This window comes from Mesocricetus auratus, unplaced genomic scaffold, assembly GCF_017639785.1.
Source record: "Mesocricetus auratus isolate SY011 unplaced genomic scaffold, BCM_Maur_2.0 Super-Scaffold_100691, whole genome shotgun sequence".
Taxonomy (NCBI): Eukaryota; Metazoa; Chordata; class Mammalia; order Rodentia; family Cricetidae; genus Mesocricetus; species Mesocricetus auratus.
The window spans coordinates 56,940,094-56,962,699 of NW_024429267.1; the positions used below are offsets into that span (position 1 = coordinate 56,940,094).

At 48.1% G+C, this 22,606-nt stretch overlaps 1 protein-coding gene across 4 annotated transcripts in view; it reads left to right on the top strand.

Annotated features, from left to right (window-relative positions):
* Nucleotides 1–8,844: 8,844 nt before the first annotated feature.
* Nucleotides 8,845–22,606, top strand: part of LOC101824201 (myelin associated oligodendrocyte basic protein) — a 32,032-nt gene continuing 18,270 nt past the window's right edge. Inside the window, exons 1-2 of one of the 4 annotated variants that reach the window (XM_040740324.1) lie at nucleotides 8,845–9,001; nucleotides 14,028–14,108. The gene's annotated coding sequence lies outside the window, so the exon portion shown is untranslated. Of the gene's footprint in view, nucleotides 9,002–13,709; nucleotides 13,807–14,027; nucleotides 14,109–22,606 lie in introns of those variants that run through there. The other 3 variants (XM_040740325.1, XM_021234214.2, XM_013122221.3) reach the window with 3 other exon arrangements.

Consider the following 22,606-nt stretch of genomic DNA (forward strand, 5'->3'; position numbering starts at 1 on the left):
TGTGCACCATATGCATGCCTGATGCCAGTGGAGGCTGGAGAGGGCATTGGTGTCCTGGATTTGGGGTTATAGAACCATTGTGGGCCTCTGTGTGGGCTCTGGGAACCAAACCTTTGTCCTCTGTAAAACAAACAGCCAGTGCTCTTAACCACTGAGCCATCTCTCCAGCCATATATACACAATATATGCATATTTATACATATATAAATATATACATACATAATTTTTTAAAATTCCAAATTATTATTATTCAGATAGGGTCTCATACTGTAGCCCACACTGCCCTGAAACTCACTATACAGACCACGCTGGTCTGAAATTTACTGTGTTGTTTTAACTTCGGCACAGAGACTGCACCTCAATCTACTGCTGTTTTTAGCCAGCAATTCCAACTCTGCAGTTACTGGTCTGCATCTCTAGCAGCTGCTTGGCTGGAATCCTCTTCCTCCAGGCAACTGCTCTGTTGCTGCCACTAAAGGTGGCTTTAACTAAATCTCTATCATTCTATTTACAAATAAGACTCGAGATTCAAAGCTGGGGTGAAAACCTGCTAGCTCAGAGAGGCTGGGCTGCAGTTAGCTAACCTTCTTTCCTTGCTGGCATCTCTGAGAAGACCCAAAGCCTCGCCACCCCATAACCACCCTACTACTTCCTGTGTCTCTCTCAGATGCCCTCATTTAATTAAAACAAAGGCAGACTCGGGCTCTCAGTGTGGTCGAGCATCCCCAACATTATACTATATAGCGAGAACCGGACTTGAGTGTGCAGACAGACCTCTTTTCTTGTCTCAGTCTACTGAGCACTGGGGTTGAGTTGTCCCACCACACCTCATCATTTCCCTCTTTCTCTTTAATTCAACTGCATGGCAGATTTTTTTGGGGGGGGAATGGGGGTTAATATGTGTGGCATTTCTTTACCACTTATTTTAAAAAGTATATGCTTTTCTTTCTTTCTTTCTTTTTTTAAAAGGGCTCTCACTATGTAGCCCTGGCTGGCCCAGAACTCACTTCACACTGTAGACCAGGCTGACCTTGAGCTCACAGAGCTCCACCCGCCTCTGCCTCCCCAGTGCTGAGTGCTGAGATTAGAGGTGTGTGCCACCACACCTGGCTTAAAGGTGTGTGAACTGACTGTGAGTTTGTGTGTGCACAGGGCAGAGGACAACCTCAGGTGTCGTTACTCTGATGCCTTCCACTTTTTTGTTTGACAGTCTCTAGGTCAGTGCTTCTTAACTTGTGGGTGGCAACCCCTTCTGGGACCAGACAACCCTTTCACAGGTGTCACCTAAGACCATTGGAAAACACAGGTATTTACATCATGATTCATAACAGTAACAAAATTACAGTTATGAGGTGGAAATGAAGATAATCTTCTGGTTGGGGGTCAGCACAACACGAGGAACTGTATTAAGGGTCTCGGTGTTAGGAAGGTTGAGAACCACGGCTCTAGGTGGTCTAGATTTCTCCAAAGAGGTTAGCTAGAATGACAGTCTCTAGGGATCTTCCTGCCTCTGCCTCCCCAGGGCTAGGATTAAAAGTGTGGACCACCATGATGTCTAGATTTTTTTTTTTTGATCTGTGTAGCTCTGGCTGTCCTGGAACTGGCTCTACAGAGCAGGCTGGCTTTGAACTCAGAGATCTGCCTGCCTTTGCTTCATGGGTGCAGAGATTAAAGGTGTGTGCACCATGTCCGGCTGGATATTTTTAAAAGGCCAGCAGAGGGCATTGGACATTCTGCAGCTACAGGGCCTGGGTTGGGTTTCCAGCATCTATGTCTGGCTGCTCACACCCATCTGAAACTCCAGCTTCTGGTGATCTAATATGCCTACCTCTGGCCTCCTCAGGTACCTGCACACACTTGGTGCACATGAACCCACACAAGCAGAGTGTTCATATATAAAAATAAATAAAATTAACAATGAAGAGATCTTCATAGCAAATGGGAAACCCACATGAACAGATGTGAGTACTCTCTCTCTCTCTCTCTCTCTTTCTCTCTTCATTAAAAGTAAGTTCAGGCCAGGTGTTGGTGGCGCACGTCTTTAATCCCAGCACTCGGGAGGCAGAGGCAGGTGGATCTCTGTGAGTTTGAGGCCAGCCTGGTCTACAGAGCGAGTTCCAGGACAGCCTCCAAAGCAATACAGAGAAACCCTGTCTCGAAAAACCAAAAAATAAAAATAAAATAAAAGTAAGGTCAAACCTATTTGGAGGGTGACGTTAGTCTCCAGGTGGAGGGGGCTGATACCCCACGCTGCTTTCCACTGCTCCTAAGGGCAAGTGGGAGCTATGCACCATTTAAAGAGTCAGTCAGCCAGGCTGGAGACCTTGACCAGAAGGACATCAGTCAGCACAGGAAATATGAAAGCACCAGTGAAAGGGTCCAGTCTGAATAACAAGGTCAAGAGGGCGTTTGTATCCTGGACAGCAGGTTCCATTGTGAGAAACTGCATATTTTCTGCATTGCTCTTGGAGGGAGAGGGAGGTTCCTTAAGACCCAGGAAGCAAACACACAACTCTCAGGAGGTTCCTAAAACTTACAAGATTCACGAAGCCCCTTCCCAAGGTTATGCAGTCAGCTATGATTGCTGGACAGATATTCTCAGACAGGCTGAGCTGTCTGAAAATTGTGCTGGGAACTTCGGAGATGCAGGTTTTGTGGGTTGTTGCTCTGCTGGGTGATGCAGCTGCCCTGAAGCCGTCCATGCTTCTATAATTCCTCACCCACCCTCCTATAAATAGCACGCACTAAACACGACTGGGAGGAACTGTTTCCTTGGTTGTTTGTGCCTTACCTAAGTGAATAGTGCTTGTTTTCATCTCCTGAGGAAAAAAAATCAGACAACACCTACCCTGCTTGGCTTTATTCAGTGCTTGCCTCCATGTATAGGAGGTGAGCACTGTACCAACATTACAGCCCCAACCAGCTTGGTGGTTTTTGCTGTTTTGCTTTTGAGACAGGGTCTCACTGTGTAGCCCAGGATGGCCAGGAATTTCTCTGTAGACCAGGTTAGCCCTGGACTCACAGCTCCTGCCTCTGTCCTGAGTTCTGGAAGGACAGGAGAGCATCACCACACCCAGCACATCCTGGGTATTTTAATGCCATTAGGAACAGGTCTGCCACGGCGTGGAAACTCTTGGCCAGTCAGTGAAATGGGAGGGACACAAGGAACAGAGACATAAATGGGCTTGGCCTAGATTCTGTATAGTTTCTTATCTCTGTCAGCATGGAAGTCACCTGCTGTGGGAACCGGTAGGGTGTGGAAACTGTGTTGGTTAATATCACAGCCTTAAGGAAACTGCAGAGCAATCCAGGAAGAGCCATTCAATGCCCTTCAACTGTTGGTACTGACTAGTTAAGACCACCAGGGGGCAGTGCAGCACAGTGGTTGCCAGCTCAGACTCTACTGTAATTCTTCGTCGGTGGGCTTGGTGGCCCAAGCCTGTAATCACAGTGGAGGCAGGAGGAGTTTCTAGGTTTGATCTTTATGGCCACGATTAAAAAACAAAACAACAAACGAGTAAAGACAACACAGGGGAGAAAGGGCTTTACTGTTCCAGGTTACTGTCCCATACTGCAGGGAAGTCACAGGGGCAGGACACGGTTTGCCACACGGAATCCACAGTCAAATTCAGAGAGAAATGAATGCACCCATGCTACCCGCTGCCTGCTCGCTTGCTCACACTCTGCCAGACCCTCCATGGTTATGCATCCGGAACCTCCTGCCCAGGACCTGGGGCTGTCCGTAAAGCTGGGTCAATTAGCAGTCCAGACAGCCACCCACAGATACTCCCACAAGTTGGACAGTCCCTCAGGCACACGCCTTCAATCCTAGCACTCTGGAGGCAGAGACAGGAGAATCCCTGTGAGTTTGAGGCCAGCCTGGTCTACAGAGTGAGTTCCAGGACAGGCTCCAAAGCAATAGAGAGAAACCCTGTCTCGAAAAACCAAAACCAAGCTGGGCGTTGGTGGCGCACGCCTTTAATCCCAGCACTCTGGAGGCAGAGGCAGGTGGATCTCTGTGAGTTGGAGGCCAGCCTGGTCTACAAAGTGAGTTCCAGGACAGCCTCCAAAGCCACAGAGAAACCCTGCCTCGAAAAACCAAGAAAAAAAAAAAAAGGAAAAAAAAGAAAAACCAAAACCAAAACAAAACAAAACAAAGCAAAGAGACCTCCCCTTCTCAGGGGACTTAGTTGTGTCAACTAACAGCCCCAACTGGCATGTGGGAGCAGGGACCATGAATTAGAGGTCAGCTTGAGCCACTAACAAGACCCAGCCTTCAAAATAAAAGCGAAGCCAGGCGTGGAGGTGCACACCTTCAATCCCAGCACCGGGGAGGTGAAGTCGGCAGATCTTAGTGAATTCAAGGCCAACCTGGTCTATAGAATGAGTTCCTGGACTGCCAGAACTACACAGTGAGACCCGGTCACAAACAAGTAAACCAAACCAAATAAAAACAACCCACCCCTCAAAACAAAACAAGTTAGCAAAGAAAAAAACAACAGCCCACTAACTGTGATCTTAAGGAGTTTTGGCTGGGGATAGAGATGGCTCAGTGGCTAAGAGCGAACTGTTCTTGAGAGGCCCCAAGCCCTGCTTCCCCCCCACCCCCCCCACCCCCCCCCGTGTCAGGCGGCTCACACAGCCTGCAACTCCAGCCCCAGGGGAGGCAAAACCCTCCTCTGAGGGTAATGTGCTCTCACTCATGTACACACACACACACACACACACACACACACACACACACACCTCGTCAAAAATTGCTCTTTTAAAAAGTTTTGGTTTCATCAGCTGTGAAGTGCAGATAACTAACATATAACTCTATTTGGGTTGCTTTGGGGGACCAGGCAAAACAGGGTGTTAGGGGCACATGGAGGCTTCATCTGCTCACAAAGAGGATGCTTCACGCAAAGCTAACAATAGAAGATGCAGGGTTCCCCTCCCCGCCTCTCTGTCTTCCAGCGTGGGGGCAAGCAGACTCCCCGCTTTCCTGCTTGTGTGAATTTGGTGCCCAACACTCTTGGCAGTGAGTCGTAATAGAGTAGAAGACCTCACTTTTTATTTCTATCGTGACGGTTCTTACATGTACACAATGCACTGTGATCCTATTCCCCCAGTGCCGCCGCCTCCTCCTCCTCCTCCTCCTCCTCCTCCTCCTCCTCCTCCCCCACTCCTGCTAACCCTCCTCATCCTCGACCCATCTGCTCCCCAGTCTACTTCATGTCTGCACATCTTGTGTGTGTGTCTGTGTGCTGTGTATATGTGCGTGCTTTGTGTTCTGTCTGTGTCTGTGTGCTGTGTCTCTGTGGTGTGTGCGTACACGTGCCTCTGTGCACGCCGCCATGGTATACAGTGTTCGGGCAAGAGGATAGCTTGTGGGATTTGGTTCTCTCCTTGACCATGCGGGCTGCAGGGATGACTTAGTTTGCCAGGCTTGTCCCAAGCAGCTTTACCCATGGGGAGCACTTGGGTGCTCCTCTGCGCACTCTTAAAACAACCCAGCAGACACTCACCGCTTAGCAACACAAGGTCAGAGCATAGACTTTGCTTGTTTCAAAGATGGTCTCCATCTGTAGGGATCCTGCCCCTTCTAGACTGCTGACGTCACACTCAGAACCACTGTGGCAGGCTGGTGTCCCGCAGGCACAGCCTTACCCCGCGTCTCTCCTGTGCAGTGCCCTTCCACTCCAGTTTCTTTCTCCGGTGTAATGGCGAAGAAAATACCACCCATGAGTTGGTTATAAAATCAAGGGGCTTCTAACACAGCAGAACGGGAGAAAACACAGTCCCTTACTTAGGGAACACGGTGTCCATCCTCACACAGGTCACCACTGACCAGAAACAATTGTGACTGGGTCCTCGCAGAACGTGGGGAGACAGAGAGTGATGCTGGGCGTGGAGCTCGGAGACACACAGGAGCTTTGTGTGCGTGGCCCGGCTGTCCAGCTGGCATCAGAAACCTAGTTGCTGTGCAAAGTCAGAGGCCCAAGAAGCAGGAAACCTTCAGGCAGAGCTCAGAACTGTAGACTCAGACCCAAAGCAAAGACTGAGGACAAGTGAGGAGAGACTCGGGCTTGTTTCTCCCCGGATTTTCACAGTCAACTCGATACCATTGTTTACCCCCAATAACTACAATGGTTGCTTATGAAACAAAATGCTCACTTTTCTTATTTATACAAGAAAACATGCGTGTAAAAGGTTGTCTGTCTTTTTATCTGGTTGCATGGGATGCAACCAGGGTGGCACAGTGGTAGACTCCCCTTCAAAGCATAAGACAATTTCAAAAATTTAAATTACAAGCCCGGTGTGGTGGTGCACGCCTTTAATCCCAGCACTCAGGAGGCAGAGTCAGGCAAATCTCTGTGAGTTCCAGGCTAGCCTGGTCTACATAGGCAAGTTCCAAGGCAGCCAACAATAAATAAATGCAAAAATAGCAACAAAAAACCCCCAAACCCACTAGTATATTATTTATTTATTATGTGTGTATGTGGGAAGTACCTGTGTCTCTGATCTCCACACATGTGGTAACTTCACCTTGACCTAGTTAGATTTGTCACCTTCACACAGTCTAGAGTCATCCGAGGAGGGAGTCTCAGTTGAGGAGCTGCCTGGATCAGATCGGCCTGTGGGACATTTCCTCGATCGTTGGTGGCATAGGGGGTTCCAGCCCACAGTGGGCGGTGCCATTCCCTAGGTAGGTGGTCGTAGGCGGAATAAGCAAGTTAGCTGAGCATGAGCCTGAGTGGAAGCCAGCAGCTTTCTTCCTCGGTCTCTGCTTCAAACAAACAAACAAACAAACAAGCAAATAAACATACCCCCTGTGCTGGTTTGAATGTAACTTGCCCCACAAACTAATAGGGAGGGGCACTATTGGGAGGTGTGGCCTTGTTGGAGGAAGTGTGTCACTGAGGGTGTGGGCCTTGATGTCTCTTTTGCTTAAGCCCCTTTCAGGAATGAGATATCCATACATCTGCCCCTCCAGCTGGGATTGGACAGGCGGTGTTTCTATGTACAAACAAGAGCCATCTCGTCTCTGTGTTTGCACTGAAACTGGAACCAAACACCACTTGTAAAGTGGAGCCTCCCAGGGTGAGGAACGGCCTGAGAGTCAGAGTTTCACACAATGGGGAGTGACTTGGAGCAGGGCACAGCCCGCTCTGCCCACAGACCACAGACCCACCAACACGCCCCATGCCACAGTAAGCATGCTGCCAGCACACCACAGCTACCCACACAGTCCACGACACATCCCAGTGAGAGTCACACTCACAAATTCTTGTTTTCACACTCTTACACACAGACACAGACAGACACACTCACACAGATACACAGACACACACACACATACACAGACACATACACATATACAGACACACACAGACACACAGAATCACACATATACAGACACACACAGAGACACACACACACAGACACACACACAGACACACACAGATAGACACACACGCACAGGCAGACAGACAGACACACACACACACACACACACACACGCACCTGTCTTTGTACACTCAGCATGTTCCCCAGAGCTTGACAAGGCTCAATCAAGCTGCCATCTTCCTGTCCGTCATCTGAACATCACTCTGTCCATCCATCCTTCCACTGACCCTCACATCCATGGTCAGGGTCCCAAGCCTCAGCTGTCCTGCCCCGTAGCTCACCTTTTCAGGTCTCTGCAAGTTCTTCACCTGAACTGTTGCTGTGTATCTAACCACCTTGTCCTAGTAGGCTTTATTTGGCAATTTGACAGACCCTAGAGTCAGAAGGAAGTCTCGATCGAGGAACCACCGAGCTCAGACTGGCCTGTGGGCATGTCCGTGGGCGTGTCCTTGATTGTTAGTGATGTGGGAGGGCCTAGCCACTGTAGGCAGCGCCATTCCCTAATAGGTGGACCTGGGCTCTGTAAGACAACTAGCCGAGCATGAAGCCGGGAACAAGCAACGTTCTTTTATGGTCTCTGCTTCAAGTTCTCGATTGAGTTTCTGCCCTGACTTCCCTCATGATGCACTGCGACCCGGATGTTTAAACTAGAATAATACCACCCCCCCACTACTAAGTCTCTTTTGGTCAGAGGTTCTACTAGCAGTAAAGGAAACCAGAATACCTCTGTAGCAATTCTGCCTGTGTCAGCTTTGCCTGGAGTGGAGTCTCTTTGACTCTAAACTCTTTCAGATCCATTCTACAACCTGTGTAGTGTAGCTATAGATGATATAGGTATAGGTATAGATATAGATATGGTTTACAGTGTGATGGGTAATGTTTGATCCGAGAGTTAATATTGCCCATTAAATCTGGCATGCAAAACCCTGTGTTTGCCAGTGACGGGCCATCAAGAGAAGTCAGGATTACCCAGCAAATCTCGGCCAACAACACCAGTGTAGCTTGGGAACGTCTGGTTAATACGTTTTGACACCGTGGAAAGACGTAGGCGTATCCCTCCGTGTCTCCAGCATGCTGGGCTCATGGCTGTTCTGCAGGATGAGCATCTGTGTGGTGTGCAGGGACGTGGCACGTGCGACCTGTCGTGGATAGAGCGGTGGGGTAAGAGCCTTGGCGAAGGGGAGGCTTTGTGCGGGTGCTGGCTGTGGCAGTGGATGCTGGAGTGAGCGAGGTCTGCGGAGTGCTTGCGTGCGTGCCCGATGTGGCTCTAGCTTTTGTTCAGATTTTTCTTTTGCTCTTTGTTGGCCTTTGTCCCTGTCTTCGCTTGGCTTTTGTTTTCTCTTTGTTTCACTCTTTGTTTCAACTTTCTTTAGCTTTTGTCTGGTGTTTCTTTAGCCTTTTGTTGGAAGTCTGTGTGGCCTTTGTGCGGCCCTGTGTAGCTTTTGTTGTAAAGTACATCGTGCCTGAGGACCCATCAAAAACACCTTCTGTAATGAGACCCCAGACCTTTAGCCTCTCCCTATATATTCTGCACGTCCTGCAGTAGCCCGGCTCCACAAGGGCCCGGTACCCACGGGATTCTGTTTCACACGGCACCCGTTACCTGCAGGTAAGAGGATTCCAGAGGCTCCCTGGGCAAGGGCACACATTCCTAAGGGTCCAAGGGCCGCAGGGGAAGCCTGCTGTGATGGCAGTTGGGGATGGGAGGACACAAAAGAATGCAGGTAGCCCAAGAGATAAAGAACAAGGGGCCTCAGAATGGTCCTTGCTAGCATCGGGGTTTGCCTGCCCCGGGAAAGATGCTTGGACTCTCTTGGGTTTGACACCTTTGCTGTTGGAGAGAGTGATCAGCGGTGCTGTTGGTGTCTCCCCCAAGGCTGCATTTCTTCTCTTATTTATTATCCTGATTTAAAAATGAGTTTATTGGGATCTCACCCCTCCCTGATGACTTATGTATAGTTAATGGTTAACGGGGAAGAGAGACATTGTCCCTAGTCATGTAACCATGCTCCTGGTAACAGACCCTTGTGCATGCTCCTGTAAGGACCCTAAAGAAACTCATTGGGTTTTACCCCTCCCCCTAGGGAGGAGGCTAGTTGGGAAGAGGGGGGGATCTTCAGGAGTGGAAGGAAACAGGGGAAGGTGATAAGGGTGGATATGATTGAAATAATTATGTACATGTGTAAAAATGTTGCAACCAAGTCCATTATTATGTACAACGAGTGTATGCCAAGGAAAACATTTAAAAAGGAGTAGAGGAGTTAAAGCTAAAAAAGAAATACAAGGGGCTTTTCCTTCTCCCCTTAAACACACAGCTGGGTTTGTAAGTGTGCGTGCAGCAGTGAAGCCCAAATCCGCACCCTAACTGGAGCCATGCTGATGCTTTGTCTCAAACAAATCTCTCAGAAAGCACGGAGTCTCCAGTCTTTGGCTGAGGGAAATGGAAAAGATTTGCACCAGGGGAAGAAAGCCATGAGCTTGGCTATAGTGTTAGGAAGAAAATGGAGACAAGGTTTTGAATGCTGAGAGAACAGAACAGGCAGCCAGGATCTGCTGTTTGGGGAGTATTTAAGATGCAGGGGATTGCTGGTGAGAGGATCTCAAAAGTGCTTCAACTCTATGGAAAAGTTGCAAACAGCATGAAGAGTTCCAGCTGTGCACGTTTGCCTGATTACTCTTTCTGTATGTGCAAACACCTGCACCTTACCCCCCCCACTGAGATTAAGTGCGCACATTATTAATGTCGGGAAACTAACAGGGAGCACGCTAATCTCGTGCATAATCTAGAGGCCCCCAAACTCACCAGTGCTCTAAGCAGCCAGTGCAGGCTCACAGCCAGTGCAGGCTCACAGCCAGTGCAGGCTCACGCATTGCTTTGGCTGTCTTGTCTCTTCGGATTCCTTTAACCTGCAAACGCGCACAGGACAGCCATTCTCTGGCAGCCATGGCTGTTGTTGATGGTGTGTGTGTGTGTGTGTGTGTGTGTGTGTGTGTGAAATGTATGCCTTCCCTTCGTACACTTGTGTGTGAGTGTGCAGAGGTGAGAAGTCAATGTCACATGATCTCACCTGTCCCACGACACCTTAGTTTTTGAGACTGGGTCCCTCACTGAGCCTGGAGCTTGTTATTAGACCTAGACTCTATTGCTGGAAGCTCCAGGGATCTGCCTCTCTCCACTCCAGACGCCAGACGGTACAGTGCCCATGACGGGCTGTCATGTGTGAAACAGGGGTCTGAACTCCTGCACAGCGAGCATGTTACCCACTGAGTCATCCCCCCCAGTTAAGACGCTGGCAGCTGTGAAGGTGTTATCAAATGTCCTTCAGTGCATGGTCTGAATGACGCTGAGAGGAAGCAGCTTTGTTTGTTTGTTTGTTTTTCAAGACAGGGTTTCTCTGTATCGTTTTGGAGTCTGCCTGGAACTCGCTCTGTAGACCAGGCTGGCCTCGAACTCAGAGATCCACCTGCCTCTGTCTTCCGAGTGCTGGGATTAAAGGTGTGCACCACCAAGGCCCAGTGAGGAAGCAGCTTTTGACAGGTTTATATTGGCTAATGCTAGACCCGGCTCCTGACCAGGCTCCTGGCCAAGACACTTTCTCCCATGGTTCCAGAACTTCCACCCAGCATAGACCTCACCCTTACTGGGAAAATGTAGCATTAGGTACCGTGACTGTTGTATCTCAAGAGTCACCTGTAGTTTGATGGGTTTGTGTTAAAGCATTGTGGGGCTGGGAATGGTGAGCAGTGCTGTCTAGCATGCACAGAGCCCCAGATTTAGTCAAATACTAGATAAGCTATACAGGCATGTTCTCATATACCTATGACCTCTAGGCACGGTCCCAGAACTCAGGAAGATCAGAAGTTCAAGGCTATCCTCACCTACGTAGAAGACCAGTCTGGGTTAAAGATCCTACTTCAAGACAGACAGACAGCTTATATTTTCTTATGGCAAATCATTCATGGGTAGAAATGAAGGTGTTAAACCCCTCCTTTTTCTCAGTTAAAACAGTTGAGGATCAGGGTATAGAGGGCTTAGGAGGCAGAGGTCTGGGGACGGCACTTGCTTCGAATGATCTAGAATTCTGCTGGACTGGGTGGGGTCTCAGTTGACTGTATTTATGGGATCTGATTATGTAAATCTTTAATCCAAGCTCTGTTGAAGAGTGACTAGGATTTTAAGGGAGCACCCAGTGTCTCTATAACTGGAAATTACAAGAAACTCACAAACGTCTGTAGCTGAGGTGCACTTTGAAGTAATTGAACACCATGGCTGTCTGTCCTGGAGCTTAGCAGGCTCCTGATCAAGCATCTCCATGTGTCCCCAAACCACTCCCAGCACAGACTTCTTCCTTGGTGGGAATTACAACTTCAAGATGTTTCTAAGGCAAGTTAGGCCTTCCTAATCTCAAAACCTGTGAGGCAGGAAACGCACACATTTCCCAGGTGGCCACACCACCCTGTGATCACACCTGGTCACACCGCCCTGTGCTCACACCTGGTCACACCGCCCTGTGCTCACACCTGGTCACACCGCCCTGTGATCACACCTGGTCACACCACCCTGTGATCCCACCTGGCCTCACCACCCTGTGATCACACCTGGTCACACCACCCTGTGCGCAAACCTGGTAACACCACCCTGTGATCCCACCTGCTTTTCACTGACTGGTCTCTCGAACTGGCCTGTGAGGGCAGAAGGTCAAACGCAGCTTGTTTGAACAGCCAGGGTCCAGCTCTGGTAACAGCTTTAGGTATCCTGATTGTTGTGTTAAGGCCACAGAGGTTACCATGTGGTAAACACTTTCATTTTGTTATTTGATGTCATGTGTTTGGGTGCTTTGCCTGCATGTATGTGTGCATACCATTGCATGCCTGGCGCCCATGGAGATCAGGAGAGGGTCTGGGGTCCCTGCATCGGGAGTTAAGGGTAACTGCGAATGGCAGTGTGGTTGCTGGAACCAAGCCCACACCTCTGCTAGAGCAGACAATGCTCTTAGCTGTTGAGCTATTTCTATAACCGTCGATAAAGTGTTTTATAATTAATCATACATCTCCACGATGAGCCACCCTGGAGTGGAAAATGGAGACACAGAATCCCGTTTTTCTCAGTCAAAACAATTGTAGACCAGGATCGGTAAAGTCTAAGGCCAGGAGAGTCTGTGGTCGAGAGTTGCCTGCTTCTTACAACCTAGAAGTCGGCTGGGCCAGGTCTGCTGGCTTAGCCCTCATCAGCTGTGACCCCCATCTGCAGCTTACTGGCTCCTGCTGTCCCTGTGACCCTTAAAGCATCCGATAATAATAGTAATTCCATAGCATCTGCGCACAGAGTGACCAAGGACCCAGCCTGCTTAAAAACGAACCTGGATTTTGTTACTGTTCTGATGGGAGGAAGCCAAGGGATACAGGCAGACTTTTTACTCAGAGTTCCCAGGAGCAGGGAATCATGGGACAGCACCTCAGGGCCCCAAGGGAGGCACTAGCCTCCTGAGGGACAAATGAAAACCAGGTGTCAGAGCCTCTACTGATTATTATTTATTATTATTACTATTATTATTATTGTTGTTATTATCATCCTACATTTTGAATCTTCCCGGGGGCCCAAGTTCACTGAAAAACAGACTATGTCACTTGCCCTTATAATCTACTTTTCTTCATGGTGATGTAATCTTTGCATGAAGGCAACTACAGTCTCACAGGTGAATAGCCCATTAAATCACAGACCTTGAGTAAGTTGGGAACTCCACAGGCGCCGTGCCTTCCCAGTGGGGAGGATACGGAGAGGTGCTTTCTCTTTATGCCTCAGTTTACCCCTCACTACATGGAGCTTTTCACTGACATCCACGTTCCCAGCAGCCACACCTGGAATAGTCTTGGACTCACCAACACTACCAATTAACTGATGTTAACCAGTCATCCCTGTGTGGTTAACAAGAGGAAGTTGAAATTCTGGGACTGAGGGATGCGTGTGGCCACACACAAAATAAAAAAATGTGAACAAATGATTTAAAGAATTCCGAATCAACTGGAAGTCTACGTTCAAGCATTCTTCCTGTTTTTGTTTTTGTTTTTTTAAAGCTTGTGTCACATTTTGTTTTCCCATTCACTCATTCCCCCACTCGATTAGCAAATATTTGCTGGGAGTCCCTGTGGCCAGCACTGAGCTGGAACTTGGAGACCAGAGTGTGTGCAGAGCTCAGACTTGACTTTAGTAATTACAGTAAACAACCCGCACCTGAACAATAATAAAAGGCCCCCGGTGAGGTGTAAAAAGGAAATTCCCAAACAGCCCCCAGGGAGTTCTTCCCTGATAAAGAGGCCGCAGGTCAAACTCAGGCCCTCACGCGCAGGATTTTGTTACTGCCTTCCCAACTGTCTGCCCAGCCCGGACTGAAGGACTTGTTACTTAAATTAACGGTGGGTGTCATTTTTCCCATAGTGACAAGGTGGTATACAGATTAGCATGGAATTTTACTCCTGCATCCTTCCTCTGTGCCCAGACTTTCAGACAGTGTCTAGATGTGTCACAGTCCCTCTTAGGCCTGGGAGCCGGAGCCTCCATGTGAAACGCACTTGACCGGATTGCAGCCAAGTACAGCACACGAACTAACCAGTGTGTGCTACCACCTCATTCCTAGGGACAGCGAGGAGCCAAATGACAGTAAAGACAAGTTGGGAACAGAGTCCCAGTCGCCAGATGCGTGCGGATGAACATACAGGTACGGGTCTGCATCTAAATTGTTGCACAAATGATTGCAGGTATTCAGAATGTCGCAGAAGAATGTAAAATCAGCAAGAGACTAAGTAAAGGCGCCTTCTATAAGGTGCACTCTCCCTTACTCCTTCCCTCTCTTACTCCCTCCCTCTCTTCCTCCCTTCCTCCTTTCCTCCTTCCCTCCCTCCCTCCCTCCTTCCCTCTCCTCCTTCTTCCCTTCCTTTCTTTTGAGATAGGATCTCACTATGAAGCCCTTATTAGCCTGGAACTCTCTATGTAGACCAGGCTGGCCTCAAACTCACAGAGATCCACCTGCCTCTGTCTTCTGGGTGCTGGGATTAAAGGTATGAGCTATCATGGCCAACAGCTCAAACACTTTTTATAGCGTGTCAATTCTCTCCTGGAGAACCTAAATATGAAAACAAATTCTCTGTGTTAGAGGGAGCATGACCCAAGCCGCCATTTGTCCACTCACACCCCTCTGTACCACAGCTGTTCTCCCTCAGATCCTCCAGCCTCACTCAGGGGCTTCATCTGTGTCTTTGTCTGAGCTGGGTCTTCCCAGACTTGCTAGAAGAAAGCTTCCCGAGTCTCTGCAGTGGAGATGTTTTGTCCTCCACGTCCCTCCAGCTTTGAGAGCGAGGTCTGCATCGCCCTTTCCTTCGATCTAGTTAAAGCAGCATCCAAGCTCGTTCTCTGTTCCCAGTGGGGGTCTGCACACTCGTCCTTCTCCACTGATGGTTTCTTAAACAGGATTTCCCTCTCTCTTTCTGCTCCAACTCCATCCAAGGATTCAACACTGCAGCGTTTCATCCACCCTGTCTCATCCGTCCATTGCCACGCTGTGGACCTTGTCAGTGTTCTACCACATAAACCAGCTGTGCAAGCAGCCATCTCGTGCACAGACAGAGAGAGTGCGTGTATGTGTGCACACGTAGTGCCCTCAGAGGCCCTTAGAGGGCACTGGATCTGCTGAGGTGAAGTTACAGTAGGTTCTGAACCTCCTGTGTGGCTGCTGGGAACTGAACTCTGGAGTGCTCTTTGATCCCAGAGTTACTGCTTAACCCTCGGTCGCCCTTCTCTAGTGAAGGCTGTACCGACAGCCTCCCCCTTCCTATGAGCTCTACATTCACCATCATTTCTGTGCCCTTTAGAGTAAGCCACTCTTGGGATTACCCGAGACGCTTGACCAGCTTTGAAGGCCTCCTTCCCTCTGCCTCCGTGATGGCACAGCTATGATATCCCTGCCCCCAACGCCTTTTCTGCTCGCTAATTCCCCTCCCCTGAAAACCCTGAGCGCCCTGAGGCTCAGGCAGAGCCTGTGTTAGCTGTTTTTATTTCTCACTGCTGTGACAACATGCTTGACAAAAGCAACGTAAGGAAAATGGTTTATTCTGGCTCATGGTTTGAGTGTGCAGTCCATGACGTCAGGGGCGTGGCCGCAGGAGTGTGACGGCAGGTCACATCGCAATGGCCCTGGGAAGCAGACAGAGATGACTGCTGGTGCTCAGCTCGCTTGCTTTTTATTAACTTTGAGCTGCCAGTCCAGGGACTGATGCTACCCACACTCGGGTGGATCTCCTCTCCTTAGTTAAACTGCACTGGGAATGTCCTGCTAGACAAGCCTTGAGTGGCCACCTAGGCAATTCCCAATCAAGAGTGACCATCATGCAGTCTTTTCTCTTTCCACATTTAGCCACCCACGTGGCTTTGGTTAACACCTTCGTACACTTCATCTCAGCCATATGTCTCTGGACTGCCTAAGAGACACATCCACCTGGAGCCTTCGGACTCCACAGCTGGCGTTTTCAACTCAGCCATGAACCCAGGATGATATGATTGTCTGTTAACTTTAAATGGAGATTCTAGTGTCCAGGGGCTGGAGAGTCAGCTCAGCAGTTAATAGCACTGACTGCTCTTGCAGAGAACTTGGATTTGGGTCTCAGTACCCATATGGCAGCTCACAACCACTTGTAATTCCAGTTCTAGGGGATCTGACACCCTCTTCTGTCCTCCATAGGTACTACACACACACACACACACACACACACACACACACACACACACACACACACACACACACATTCATGTCCATAGATGATAACACATTGTATAACTTTAGCGTTAAAATGGTGTATTATTCATGTAGCATTTATATTACCATACCTCTTGTATGTTTATCTTGCTCCATTATAGTAACTAGTGTCACACACACACATTCATGTCCATAGGTGATAACACATTGTATAATTTTAGCGTTAAAATGGTGTATTATTCATGTAACATTTAGATTACCATACCTCTGGTATGTTTATCTTGCTCCATTATAGTAACTAGTGTTCACGCCTAAAAGTTTGCCTCATGTAATATCTATGTGCTTGAGATGCCTATCTTGGGTTACATGTGTTCCTCCTCTTAGAGTTGCTATGGGCAGAGAGACTTTGTACATCAAGAAGTACTCTTGCGTAGCCTGCGAGATAGTTGTCTGTGAGATAGCATGTTGTGAGTTGTCTTTGTTGCCTAAAACAAAGCAATACAACAAAACATTTAACATAGCCTTGTTTGTGTTCCCAACGGGCGGGCGACTGCCTCCAGGATAACTGGAACCCTTTTATTCTGTCGCATTTTGCCTAGCCTCCAAATCCCTGTTGGACTTTGGCGTCTTGTGGCTGTCTGCAGAACGGCTCCTAATTTAAAATAAATGTTAGAACGGCATTGTCTATTACCTGGTGCTGTCACCAATGATCAACTGCTCAGTTTTCACTGTATTAATGTGTAATACACACGCCATCAAGGGGACACATGGGGAAAAAACCCTGGAGGGCATGAATTAATAGTCATCGGCCAGCGTTGGCATCCTACTCTGCTCTATTTTGGCTGCTGTAGATTGGTCAGCACAGAAGTGTCTCTGTTTACAGTGTAAATCTACACTCAGGGGGAAGCATTAACCTCTGGCCCAAGAGGAGATTAGCGAGCCCTAGGAGCTGCTAATGTTCTCTAAGGGAGAGGTAGATTTGTTCTGCCCTGTGATCATTGCTTTCACAGCGGGGACACTGGATGGATACTGGCATGTGACACATTCCTTCCTTGTAAGGGGACAGGGGCTCTTTGACAACCCAGGGCTCATTGGTCCAAGTGTCAGCAGCAGTCAGTGCACTGCCCATGTCCCTCCCCAGCAGGTCTCCTTGGCTGCCCTCTCCCCGGGGTCCTTTGCTGAGTCACTTTTCCCTTTACTGCGGGCCCCTCGGGATGGGTGTGAGCTGACATCTCCCTGCTGTTACTTCTTTTTCTCTGAGTACTACAGAGTCAAGCATATCTCTAGATTACTACCAGCAGGGCCAGGGAGATGAGTTAGCGAGTGAAGGCGCTTGCCGCCAAGCCTGGCAGCCTGAGTATGTTCCCTGGAACACATGTAAGCCAGAGGTAGAGAACCAACGCTGGTAAATTGTCCTCTGACCTCCGCATGCACACTGATGTGTGCACCTGTGACCTCCATACACACTGATGTGTGCACCTGTGACCTCCATACACACTGATGTGTGCACCTGTGACCTCCATACACACTGACGTGTGCACCTGTGACCTCCATACACACTGACATGTACACTTGTGACCTCCATACACACTGACGTGTGCCCCTGTGACCTCCACATACACACTGACGTGTGCACCTGTGACCTCCATACACACTGACGTGTGCATCTGTGACCTCCATACACACTGATGTGTACACCTGTGACCTCCATACACACTGATGTGTACACCTGTGACCTCCATACACACTGACGTGTGCATCTGTGACCTCCATACACACTGATGTGTGCACCTGTGACCTCCATACACACTGATGTGTACACCTGTGACCTCCACATACACACTGACATGTACACTTGTGACCTCCATACACACTGATGTGTGCACCTGTGACCTCCATACACACTGACATGTACACTTGTGACCTCCATACACACTGACGTGTGCATCTGTGACCTCCATACACACTGACGTGTGCATCTGTGACCTCCATACACACTGACGTGTGCACCTGTGACCTCCATACACACTGATGTGTACACCTGTGACCTTGTAGCTTTAATTCACTACATAACTGAAGGTGATGGGTTCATATCTCAGTGAATGCAATGCCATAATAAGCACAACCGAGCCATGAAAGAAAGAAGGAAGATTTCTTAGCAGCCACAGGCAAGGAGAGCTCTGGACTCACGTCCAAAGCCGTGTTGTCCTTAAACAAAGGAAGCATGAGGATTTTATTCAGGGGGTCTACAGATCTACATGGGAGGGCCCCATTGCTGAGCACCTCAGTTAAGGAACAGTCATGAGCATCGTGGGTTAAGGAGTTCACTCCTGAGCATGCTCAATTGAGGAACACAGTCATGGGCACTGCGGGTTAAGGAGTTCACTCCTGAGCACGCTCATTTAGGCAGATTTGGGTTAGGGCACGGAGCACATGTTTAAAAGATTGGGGGATGGACAGGAGTACCTCTGGGCACCATCTGCTTGCACCAAAATGTTTTAGCTGAAAATAAGCGAAGGTTGCTTTGAAAGTGCGTTGATGGGGGAGTCACTGACGAGGGTCCCTGCCTCCCTGAGTGGGTGACAACACGATACAGGGATTTTTTTGTTGTTGTTCCATGGAGCAATCTTTATCTTCTCCCATCTTTTCTCCTCACACTCTTTTTGTTCTCTGTGTTAGAATGAATATTGTGCCAGTTAAGAATCTATTCCAGTCTATGTCGGTTGGGGTCCTGGCACCCTTTCCCTAACTCTCTGCCCTCAGGTGACCTCTCTGTAGCTCCCGTTTGCAAAGGAGGGTGATTGTGATATCACGAGGCCAAACAAAGCACACAAAGCACCACAGTGCCTGCTTGTACTGCACACCATGGGTTTGCTGTCACGAGCCAAACCAGGGTCTTTGTTTGAGACAATTGGTCGCATCACACTCGGAGCCAAGAGCACAGAGCAATGAATTAATTGATGCCTGCTTGTGCCCAGCTCACTTTCCCCATTCTCTTCCTTCCTGTCTCCCTCCCTCCTTCATTCCTTTCTTCTTTTTGAGATAGGTTCTCACTATGTAGCTCTGGCTGTCCTGGAACTGACTATGTAGACCAGGCTGGCTTCCAACTCACAGAAATCCACCTGCCTCTGCCTCCTGAGTCTGGAATTAAAGGTGTGCGCCACCACCACCCGACACTTTTTCCTTTCTCGTACAGTTCATGATCTCCTGCCTAGGGAGTGGTGCTGCCCATGGTGGGTGTTTCTTTCCACATGAATTAACATAGTCAAGATAATCCCCACTGACATGCTCATGTATTCAACAAGATCTAGACAATGCCTCATTGAGACTCTCTCCCCAGTGTTTCTAGATTGAGTTAAATTGATAATTGAACTAAACCACCAAGCTACCCACTGACCATTTTAAATGATCCTCTGTTATAGATTATGCCACTACAGATTAGTGGATCTGCCTCTGAATCTCAGTCCTGTTTCATTGATTTATCAGCCTTTTCCCGAGCTAATACATGGCTAGTGCACTTCGCAGTGAGTGTTGATACTTGGTATGGCTTGGGTTTCTTATTCAGAATGTATCTGTGTGTATATGTGTCTACTTCAGCTAGTGTAGTTCATAGTGAGTGCTGATATTTGGTATGGCATGGGTTTCTTATTCAGAACTATCTCAGTTGTTCTTGGGTCTTCGTGCTTTCACAAGAACAATGGGATGGCCTTGTCAGTTACATGCAAATATGATATTGATCAGAATTACACTAACCATTTAGATTTATTTGGTGATATTAAGCATACTATGGTATTAAGTATTTCTCTTCCAGCCTTCAAACAGTTTGCAGTTTAGGAAGCTTTCATCTATTTTATGTGTTTGTGTGAGCACCTTTGTGTGGAGACTGTAAGAGAGTGTTGTACCCTTTGGGACTGGAATTATAGGTTGGAAGCTGTGGATGCTGGGAGTTGAACCCACATCCTTTGTAAGAGAGGCAGGTGTCTTTAATTGCTGAGCCATCTCTCCATCCCTGATTGTGCATATGATGTATTTCTACCTGTAGATGTCCAGTGGTCTTATGGCCAGTGTGAATATTGTCTTTTATTTATGTATTATATATTATGTGATATAATATATATTTACAAATGTGCAGATTTTTGTATATTGACTTATGTCAGGGATTTTAAAAAAACACTTTATTTACTTGCTATTTTTGTATGTGTAGGCATTTGTCTGCATGTATGTCTTGTGCACCATGTTTATGCCTGTTGCCTGAGGAGGTCAGAAGAGGCCACCAGATTCCACTGAGATGGAGTTACCACAGAGATGGCTGTGAGCTGCCATGTGGGTTCAGGGAATTGAACCCAGGTCCTCTGGAAGGGCAGCCATGGTCTTAATCACTGAGCCACCTCGCTAGCCCCTGTGTGAGGAGTCTAGTTAGACTTTCTCTGTCTCTCTTTCTCTTCCCCTCTCTCTAATGGTTGTTTGAAGAGTTTAACAGCATAAGAATACTTTTGGTATGTGTGTATGGTGTGTGTGTGTGTGTGTGTGTGTGTGTGTGTGTGTGTGTGTGTGTATGTAGACCAGAGGCCAGCCTTGAGTGTCATTCTTCGGGACAGTGTTCACATTGTTGTTTGTGCCAGGGTCTTTCACGTTTACCTGGTACTCACCAACTGGGCTGGAGTGACTGCCTTCCCCCTGCTGGGATTATAGACGCATCGCTATACCTGGCTGTTTTTTTTTCCTGTGCCTTTTAAGTGTGGGTCCTAGGGGATTAACTCAGGTCTTCCTGTGTGCATGGGAGCACTGCACTGACTGCGCTAACTCCTTGGGAGCACTGCACTGACTGAGATCACTCCTTGGGGGCACTGCACTGACTGAGTTCACTGCCCAGCACAATTTTTAAATTAAAAATGTTTGTATGGACAGGATTTCAAACACGACCTTGGTGGACAGTGGCGTCTAGTGGTGTCCTTCCTCAGGTCTGACTGGGAAGCCGTTCTTCGAAGACGTCACTTTCTATTCTTACCAGAGTGAGAGATTGGTTGGAGTGGACACTGAGTTTCACTGAGCAATTGCTTTCTAACTTACTTGTTAATAGTATATATATACATGTATATATATTATGTGTGTGCATGTGTGTTAATATGTGTGGATATGGACACGTGTGGGGTTAATGTGTGTGGATATGGACCTCAGGTGTTGGCCCTCTGACTGTTCTCTGCAGTCCAGGCTACCTGGGCCTTGGGCCTCCAGGAACTCTCCTGTCTCCATCTCTCATTTTGCTGCAGGCATGCTGGGATTACAGACACATGGTGTCGGGCCAGCTCTGTGTGGGCTCTGGGGATTGAACTCAGGTTCTCAGGTCCTGCTGAGCCATCGTCCAGTCCCCACAGCAGATGCTTCCTTAATACACCACCGGCAGCGCCTTCCCTTTGATCTGCTGATAGAGTAAATTATACTTACAGGGTTTTCACATTTAAACGATTCTGAAATGTAATTTACTTTATCCAGCCTGTTATTACAAAACTCTTCACCTATCAGACTGGCAAAAATCTGAGCGTTTGGGGCCTGGAGAGATGGTTCAGTGATTAAGTGCCCTGACTGTCCCAGGGGAGGCTTCTTGTTGGACTCCAGCACCTACGCTGTGGGCAACAACCCTCCACGACTCCAGTTTCACGGAATTGGATGCCCCCTTCTGGTCTCTGTGGGCACTAGGCATGCACATGGTGCACATACACACATGCAGACAGCACATCCATGAAAATTAAAGGAGGAAATTCTTGTATGTTACATGTGCTGTGCTGCTATGACATTGCTTCTCTTGGATGCGGGTTTTGTGTCTTTTGATGTGGAGCAGTTTTTAATTTTGATTCCTTTAGTCATATCAGCTTGTCCCAATTATGTTAGCTTTCTTCACGAAGAACCCCCCTCCTCTGATATTGATTTGGGGCATCTTTGCGGCACACCAAGCTTTCCTGTATGTGCGGATCTGCTGTGGAGTCCTAGTTTTCCAGTCCGCTGCTCCATTTGTCTAGTTTTAGGCCATTGCCAGGCTATTTTATGTTTCTTTATTTTAATTAATTTGTTATAAGATCTGTGGTATTCGTTGTAGTATGTTGTAATATGTAATATGTTGTATGTAATACATAATACTAAATATGTTGTAAAATAGTCCCATGTGGACTGAGATGGCCTGGAAGTTACGATCTCCATGCTGCTCCATTCTGAGTGCCTGAGTGCCGGCATGACAGTGTGACAGATCACCTGAGCCAACCCGGAACTCAATGTGTAGCCAAGAGTGACCTGGAAGGAGTCATGATCCCCATGCTGCCCTGTGCCCAGTGCTGGCTTTACAGTGTGTCAGATCGCTTTAAACTCTGGCTCTCGGGAATGCATTTTGATACATGGTGTGAGAACAGTTGTTACTTTTTTCAGACTTTAAAACACAATCTATTTCATCTTTAATGTCTTTATCTTTTGAGAAG